Consider the following 7,931-nt stretch of genomic DNA (forward strand, 5'->3'; position numbering starts at 1 on the left):
TTTGTTCACCCGTGGTAGACGATCCTCCCTCCACCAAGTGGACAACCAGTACACGTGCCAAATTACCTTGTGGGCTGCCTTTTTCGTACAGAAATGAGCTCCACCGTGTACCCGCACGGGTGTGGTTGGGAAAGAGACGGGAGTACATGCGTTGTGCATGCACCTCTTCTCTTCGTGCACGTCCCCCACCTACATGGGTGTGTGTGAGAGATACAAATTGCGTTCGTGAGTGTTTTTTGTTTTGGGGTGGGGTGGAGGGGTTGATTTCATGCATGTATTTATGGGAATATGTGTTGATGACATCTCAAACAAAAATTTTCATGCAATGTGTGTGAAATGGAGGCCTATCCATATCATATATAGAGGGTCGGGCAATCCACGAGAAGAGAGGGAGGGGTCATAGATATCGATAGAGTCGAAGAGAGGATCAAGTGGGTGGGTGCGAGATCGATGAAGAGAGCCATCGAAATTGTGTGTGTGTGCAAGTCAAAGATATAGGGCGACTGACCTACCGGAACGTCAGAGGGCACATGTCAAGTTTGTGTGTGGCAGGGAGACATGACTAGAGCGCTCGATGTATCGGTGTGTGTGTAGGGGGGTGGGGGAGGGGTAGGCAGATGCCTAACTATAGAGGTAGAACGACTCGTATATGTGTTGAGATGGAGAGACCCAGCTATGTCTTGAGGGAGATCGGTCGACATCCATACATAACTAAAGGACGGGAAATATGATGGGACAGAGAGAGAGAGAGAGAGGAGAGAGAGAGAGAGGAGAGAGAGAGGGAGGGAGAGGGGTAGAGTGCTGGATGGGTGATGGAGTTGCTTCTCGAAGATGGTGGGAGAGGCCTACTAGACAAACTGAGGGTGGAACTGCAATGTTATCAATAAGAGTGAGGATGTGTTTCTGTGTGTGCCTGTGTGTGATAGATCTTTTGGGACGCATCCATGCATGATGAAGGGGAACCATGTGTTTGGTAAGCAAACCTAACTAGATCGACAGATCAATTGTTGTTTGTTAGAGGAAGGGAGAGACATAACTAATGAGGATCGATCGACGCGTGGGTAAAAACAATTTATAAGGACCTAGCTAGCTATATGTATAGCAAGAGATCGGTCGATGTACGTCCATTTGTTAGAGGCAAATAAGGCCCAGCGAGACGGATAGACAGAGAGAATGGAGCTAGGAGGTGGTGTGAGAGGCCCAGCTACTAGCTAGATAGGGGGAGGAGTGTGCGGTTGTGAGATTGATGAAAAGAGGGGCGAGAGTTTACACGTGTGTGTGACCGTATGAGAGACACGAGGCAAGGACACATAAAGGAGGAGATTGAAGGTGCGTGTGTATGTTGTAGGCAGGCATCGCTGGAGAGGTTTATCGATCGGTGTGTGTCGGAAAGGAGTTGTGGAGACTCTGGGAGAACGACCTAATGAAAAAAAATGAATGTGACCGATGGATAGAATGCCAAGGGAGGGGGAGGGTGAGGAGGGCGTGTGCATGCACGAGAGAAAGTTAGTGGTAGCTACAAAGGTTAGAGGATTGTGTGGATGTAAGAGACTAACAAAGATCATAATTTGATATGAAAGCGGATTCATATATTTGAATAGGAGATCATAGTGTTTTAAACATATGCATGCATGAATATAGCGGTGATACACGTGATGTGCACATGTTATACCATAATGTGATAATGCATGGCGTTTGCAACTCACAGCTAAACGTCGAACAATCTAAACCATACTATACATCAAACAATCTCACATTTTATTTGAATTTGTGATAATGTGTGGTATTTGCAGCTTACAACTAAATATCAAACAATCTAAACAATACTATATATCGAACATTCTCACATTTTATTTGAATTTGTGGTAATGTGTGGTGTTTGCAACTCACATGTAAATACTTGTAGGTGTAGGGGGCGGGGCACCATACATAATGTGATAAACACATTATACATCCGAGACATGGTTTAGATTATGAAGATCTAGCTAGAGCTAGAAATGTAATGTGATTTGAAATCAACATAAAGTGGATTCAAAAAATCGAGTTCGAGTTCATATAGTACACATAGTTCATATGTAACTTGAGACTAATCATGTGGTGTGCTGTGAAGATAATACACAAACGGTGGTTTAACTTGACAATAATGATGATTGTAATTCTTATTAAAACAGAGAAATGAATTCAAATGCTTTGACTTCACAACAATCGTTACTGTAGATCTTATTCAAATAGAGAAACGAATTCAAATTTTGTTCATATTGAAGTGGTAGTATATACGTTTGGAATGCACTAAAACATTCATTTGAGTAGTAGGTTGCATGCATTATACACGTAGCAAAATATTTTAATTGAACATAACATGAATTCAAAGTTTTGAATGACATTTGTAGTGGGCATTGATTTGGTACAGTACATGTTAGGCTTGTCCGGAAATTTCAACCCGCGCCTTGTTAGCCCGAAATATTTAAGATATATCTTTGTCTCATCGTGCTCCGACAACTCCCTCCATCTCAACCCGCGCCTTGCTATTCCGAAATTACAACGCGCGCGAAAACTCCCACCTCCTGTGAAATCCCGACACGCGAAATGCCCGTGGTAGCCCTGAAACAAAAGAACCGCCTCAAATCGGTGGGGGTACTTTTGTAACTTACCCCACATTTCGGACAAGCGCGTCCCTAAGCCATGGTTCCCCACTGCCATCCCATCATCCCACCCATTCGTACGCCGAGGCCGCGAAAACCCGCGATGAAGCCCCACACCCTGTTGTGTCCACCACCCAGCCAGAGCCTCTTCCCCGACAATGTTGTCCACAACAACACCTCGACGCCCCTCATCCACCATATCAGATGAGGATCCGTCATCGATCTCGTCGTCCCGCCGGTTCAGCCACCCTGTCCTCCACCTCCAAGGAGCTGCCCCGACATTCCCCTCGTCTTTCGTGCCACCTCCATTCCCACACCGCCATCTTCACCTACACCACCAGAAGAGCATCATCATCACCGTTTCCTCGGATGAAGCTGCGGCCTAATCGGCGCCACCAAAGAGGTTGTACACTAATCGCCGCATTTTCTTCTTGATTCGATCTCATGGTGCTACCTGCGCTCGGTCTCGAGCTGACACGGCGCGACTCCATCCACGGCGGTGTCACCGGCCACTTCCTCCACGGCATCGCTCCCTCGGCGGTGACGTCCACATTAGTAGGAGCTGCTGCTGCTTTAGCTCTCACTCGCGCTGCTGCTCTGCTCTTGCTCTCGGTCCCCAGCCTGGTCTGCTCTTGCTATTTCTCTTGCTCGCGCTGCTGCTCTCGCTCTTGCTCTTGCTTGCGATGCTGCTCCGATTTAGCTACACTTCAGTTGACTGAATCGACTTTTGGATCAGTCGATTTTTAGGGGGTGGGGGGCTCGCCGGGGTGAAGGAAGAACTAGCCGCAGTGGGGCGGGGGCGGTGGTCGCCGGCGGTGGCGTGGGGATCGCTGGAGAAAAAGCTCAGCACGGGGGGGGGGGGCTAGAGGGATGTCCGGGGCGGTGGCGGACCAGCGGTGGGGACTGTTTTCAAGGCGGGTGGGGCGGCGCACCGCCGGCTGCGGGCGGCGGGGACTGCTGTTTGGCCGGTGGTGGCTGGCGGCTCAGGGGGTGGTGGTTGAAGATGAACTGCACGCCCTTGATTTCGTATTCAACGGCTGCAAAATTGACTCACCAGAGATGAAAAAGCAGCCGACTGACGTTTAGCCTCACCTTGCTAGTGCATTCAGTTTCGACAGCAAAATTCAGTTTCAACAGCAAAATTCAGTTTCGACAGTTAAGTTTAGTTTCGACAGTTAAGTTCAGTTTTGACAGTTAAATTCAGTTTCGACTGTTAAGTTCAGAGATGAGCAGCTGATGTATTTTACATCTAGCACTTTGTGGTTATGTATTTTACGTCATGTATTGGAGATGCTATTAGAATTCCACTCAGGTTAACCTTGTCTCTCCTGTCCTGCTTCAGCCTCGGCGTCGTACAACTCACCGGAGCTGCTCCAACGACGAAACCCTCCATCACAGCGGAGCAGTACCTCGGGCTCCATCTCCAGGCGCCTAAGATCTTCTTCCCCTCCTCCGACAGCCAAGTCAGCCGGAGCATCCTCACCGGCTAACCCAATCACGTTGAGATCGACATGGCTTCACCAAAGAGGTTGTACACTTGTTGCATCTCTTTTTTACTCTACATGTTATATATATTGTCCACTGAGCACACGTAGTAACGGGAAATACGATTATTTTATCCTACTATATGACAAGCAGTGAGGTACCAGGCAACTTAGCTTTCCGTGATGGACTCTCTTGAATGCCATCATTATTTATCTCTGCGTGTTTGAGTTGTGCATTTGTCGATGACCCTACGAGTTGAGCTAGTAGGGCAGTGGCCTAGGTCCAAAGTAATAGAAGTAGCACAAAACATTTTTTTAGTGTAGGCTTTTCCTTGCTCAATCCTGCCTACTAGAATTGCCAGTGCTTGAAAGGAAAAGTGAATGAAAAACATAGGAATTGGGAAGTTTCCTATGGTACTACTATTCATGAATTTGGTTCAAAGGAATGGAGCAAAGGAAAACTGTAGGATTTGTTCCTTTAGTGTCTCCTTGAAAGAAAAAACGTAGGAATTTTAATTTTCACTTGTCCTCCTTTTCAAATTCCTATTCATGAAGCACAAGACTAAGAGATAGTAGCATAATAGCATTATAACCGTACATTTTCTAGTGGTTTGACTTAATCTCACCATGCTTCTTTGCATCCTGTGATCTTCCAATTGTTGTGAATCGAACACCTAGATTGGTAGAAATCATGTGTTTTTAAATTCTCTGTTTTGCACGTGCATTCCTATCCTATTCCTGTCTATTTCCTATCCCTGCATTGTTGGAATCCTCCAATTCAAACGAGCCCTTACAGAATTACTTCTCTTACAGATAGTTGTCAAACAAAACCTTGCGTGGTTTGTCCCGCTCGTGCTGCACCGTCGTCCACCCCAGGTCAGCTGCTCCAACGACAGAAGGGTCCAGCACAGCAGGGATCCGGCCTCCAGACTGTCTTTCGCCGCCTTAAATCTTCTTCCTCACCGCCGGCAGCCATGAAAACTGCATTACCATCATCAACTAAGCAGATGACCTCGAGGACTACACGGGTCCACAAGAGAGGTCGCACTCTTTCGTGTCTGCTTACGTTATGCATCACTTAATATTACATGCTACTTTATTATCCTGTTCACCGATTAGACTCTGAGTCAGCTCCAAACTAATGGTCAAACTTGAGTTTTTAAATGGTTGTGGGGTACGTATCGGGACTGCAATCAATAGTATATATCTACTATCGGGTTAATCTCTGGTGTCTACTATGAGTTTCATGTTGGGTGGGAAACAAACAGTAAAGAAGCCGTTATCTGTATTTTTTAACTAAAGCCATTATCTACCTGCTATTATTGGTTTTGGGTCTATCCACAGGTTCCTACCATCACTCTGGATTTCTGCATGCACTCCTTACATAATCTCACTATGTGTTTATTCCTATGCATGACAGTTATTGTAAACAATGGAACTGAACATGTAGAGCAAAAGAGACGAGCCTTGTGTGGCAATAAAATTTCATGCAGATGTTGCTCCATGGTAGGCGCAAAGGCAGCCCCCCTCCACACATTTCGGATTGTAATCGAGAGGAAGATATCTGTTCTGAGGGGGATTCAGAAGGAGAAGATAACTCCTATTTACCCCCTGAGGTCTTCACTCTAACTTGGCATGCTGATGTTGGTTATATCATGCATATGGTGCCTTGCATTGCTTACTTTATACATCAAATATGTCATCTGCTTAGTTTAGACATCCTTTGTGCGAATGCCATCTGTTTAATTTATTCATCATTTATGTGAATTATGCAATGCCATCTTGTTTAGCCAGGCATCATATATGTGAATTTTGCAATGCCATCCTGCTTAGCCAGTCATCTTATATGTAAATTATATCAGGCCATCCTTTTTTCCGTTACATATTACATTTGTCAACAATGTTAGTACGTTCAACTGCTCTTCGTGTGCATCAGCCATTTGACACGGTGATGGAAAATTCTGGAGTGAAAACAAGGTCTTCAGAGAAGACTATGCTATCTGACGAAGCGCATATCTCGCTGGTTACGGATAGCTCCTCAAAGGAGGATTCAGAGAAAGATGACCAGTCCTATTCCCCCCCCCCAAGGTGTATGCTCTAACTTGGCAGGGTTATGTTGCTCATATCATTCGTATGGTGTCTTGCATTGCTATGTCATTTGATTAGTTTAGACATGCTTTGTGTGAATGCCACATGTTCAGTGTCTAATTACCATATATGTGAATTATGCATTGCCATCTTGTTGCAAGACATTATATATGTGAATTATACAATGCTATCTTGTTGCAAAGACATTATATATTTGAATTATGCAATGCCATGCTGTTTAGCCAATCATCATGTATGTGAATTATATCATGCTATAATTTTTGTGTATTGCGTGTTCCATTTTTCGACAACGTTTGTATATTCAACTACTCTCCCCGTGCATCAGCCATTTGAAGCGGTGATGGAAGTATCTGGAGTGAAAACAAGGTATTGAGAGCAGACAATGCTACCTGCTGAAGCAGACATCTTGTTGGTTACAGAGAGCTCCTCAGAGGAGGATTCAGAGACTGATGACCAGTCCTATTTCCCCCCTGAGGTCTATGCTCAAACTTGGCAGGGTTATATTACCCATGTCATGCATGTTGTTTTGCATTGCTTAGTTTTTACATCATATATGGATTGCCATTTGCTTACTTGCTTACTATATAAATCATATATTTGAATTATATCATGCCATCATGTTTACATAGTACATACACATCATCTATCTGAGTTATGGCATGGCAACCCATTTAATAACAACATAATATAGTTATATCATCTCATCCTGTTTAGTGTTTACAATCATCATATTTTGAAATATGGCATTCTATCTGTGAATGTATGTGAATTATGGCATGCCAACCTATTTAATAAACACATTATATAGTTATATCATGTCATCATGTTTACATAGTCATCATATTTTGAACTATGTCTTTCCATCTTTTTTAGTTAGCCATCATAATGTGAAATTGGTGTCATGCTATCCTGGTTAGTTAGCCATCATATATGTGAAATTGTGTCATGCTATCCTGTTTGGTTAGATAACATAAATATGAATTATTTCATGCCCTCTTTTATTCCCCACTATCCATTGCACCTATCTATCATACAATGTCTATACTTTCAATTACTTTTCTTGTTTATCAACCATTTGAATTGGAGAGGGTGATGGCAGTATCTAAGGGAGTAATAACACGGTCTTCAGAAAAGATAGTGCTACCAGTTGATGCAGATAGAACCACGGTTGTACTTGCCCAAGGACTAGATCCACCACACATAACCCATACTCTCGCAGATTGTACCCCTACCCAGTTGGACAGAGAACTAGCTACACCCCTTCTAACCCCAACCCCGGCAGATAGTAACCCAGTTCCAGTTGACACATCACCGTCTCCACCACAGAGCACCCAAACACGAGCAGTTAGTAAGGGAAGTGCAGTGCCCAAAGCATGAGGACCACCACTATGAATCCCAATTCAACGCTTAAAGGAGAAGAAGATTTGTTCTCAGGTCAGGTTCTGTAGCTATGGTTCATACTCCTTTGCTCTTGCATTACTGTATTTACTCATACCAACTATTTTCAAATTTGAAGGATGGAATTGAAACTCCAATGGCGCAACAGGTATGTTTCAAACCTGTTTCTTTAACTGGTTTGCTGCTGTGACCTGCTCTATGTTGATTTCAGTTTCAATTGAATAAACAGTTATGTTCTCATGTCATGCACATTAAAAGTATTGTTATTGCTCTATAGTTTCCCACACTTATATTCGGT

The sequence above is a fragment of the Triticum aestivum genome, chromosome 3B, assembly GCF_018294505.1.
Source record: "Triticum aestivum cultivar Chinese Spring chromosome 3B, IWGSC CS RefSeq v2.1, whole genome shotgun sequence".
NCBI classification, from domain to species: domain Eukaryota; kingdom Viridiplantae; phylum Streptophyta; class Magnoliopsida; order Poales; family Poaceae; genus Triticum; species Triticum aestivum.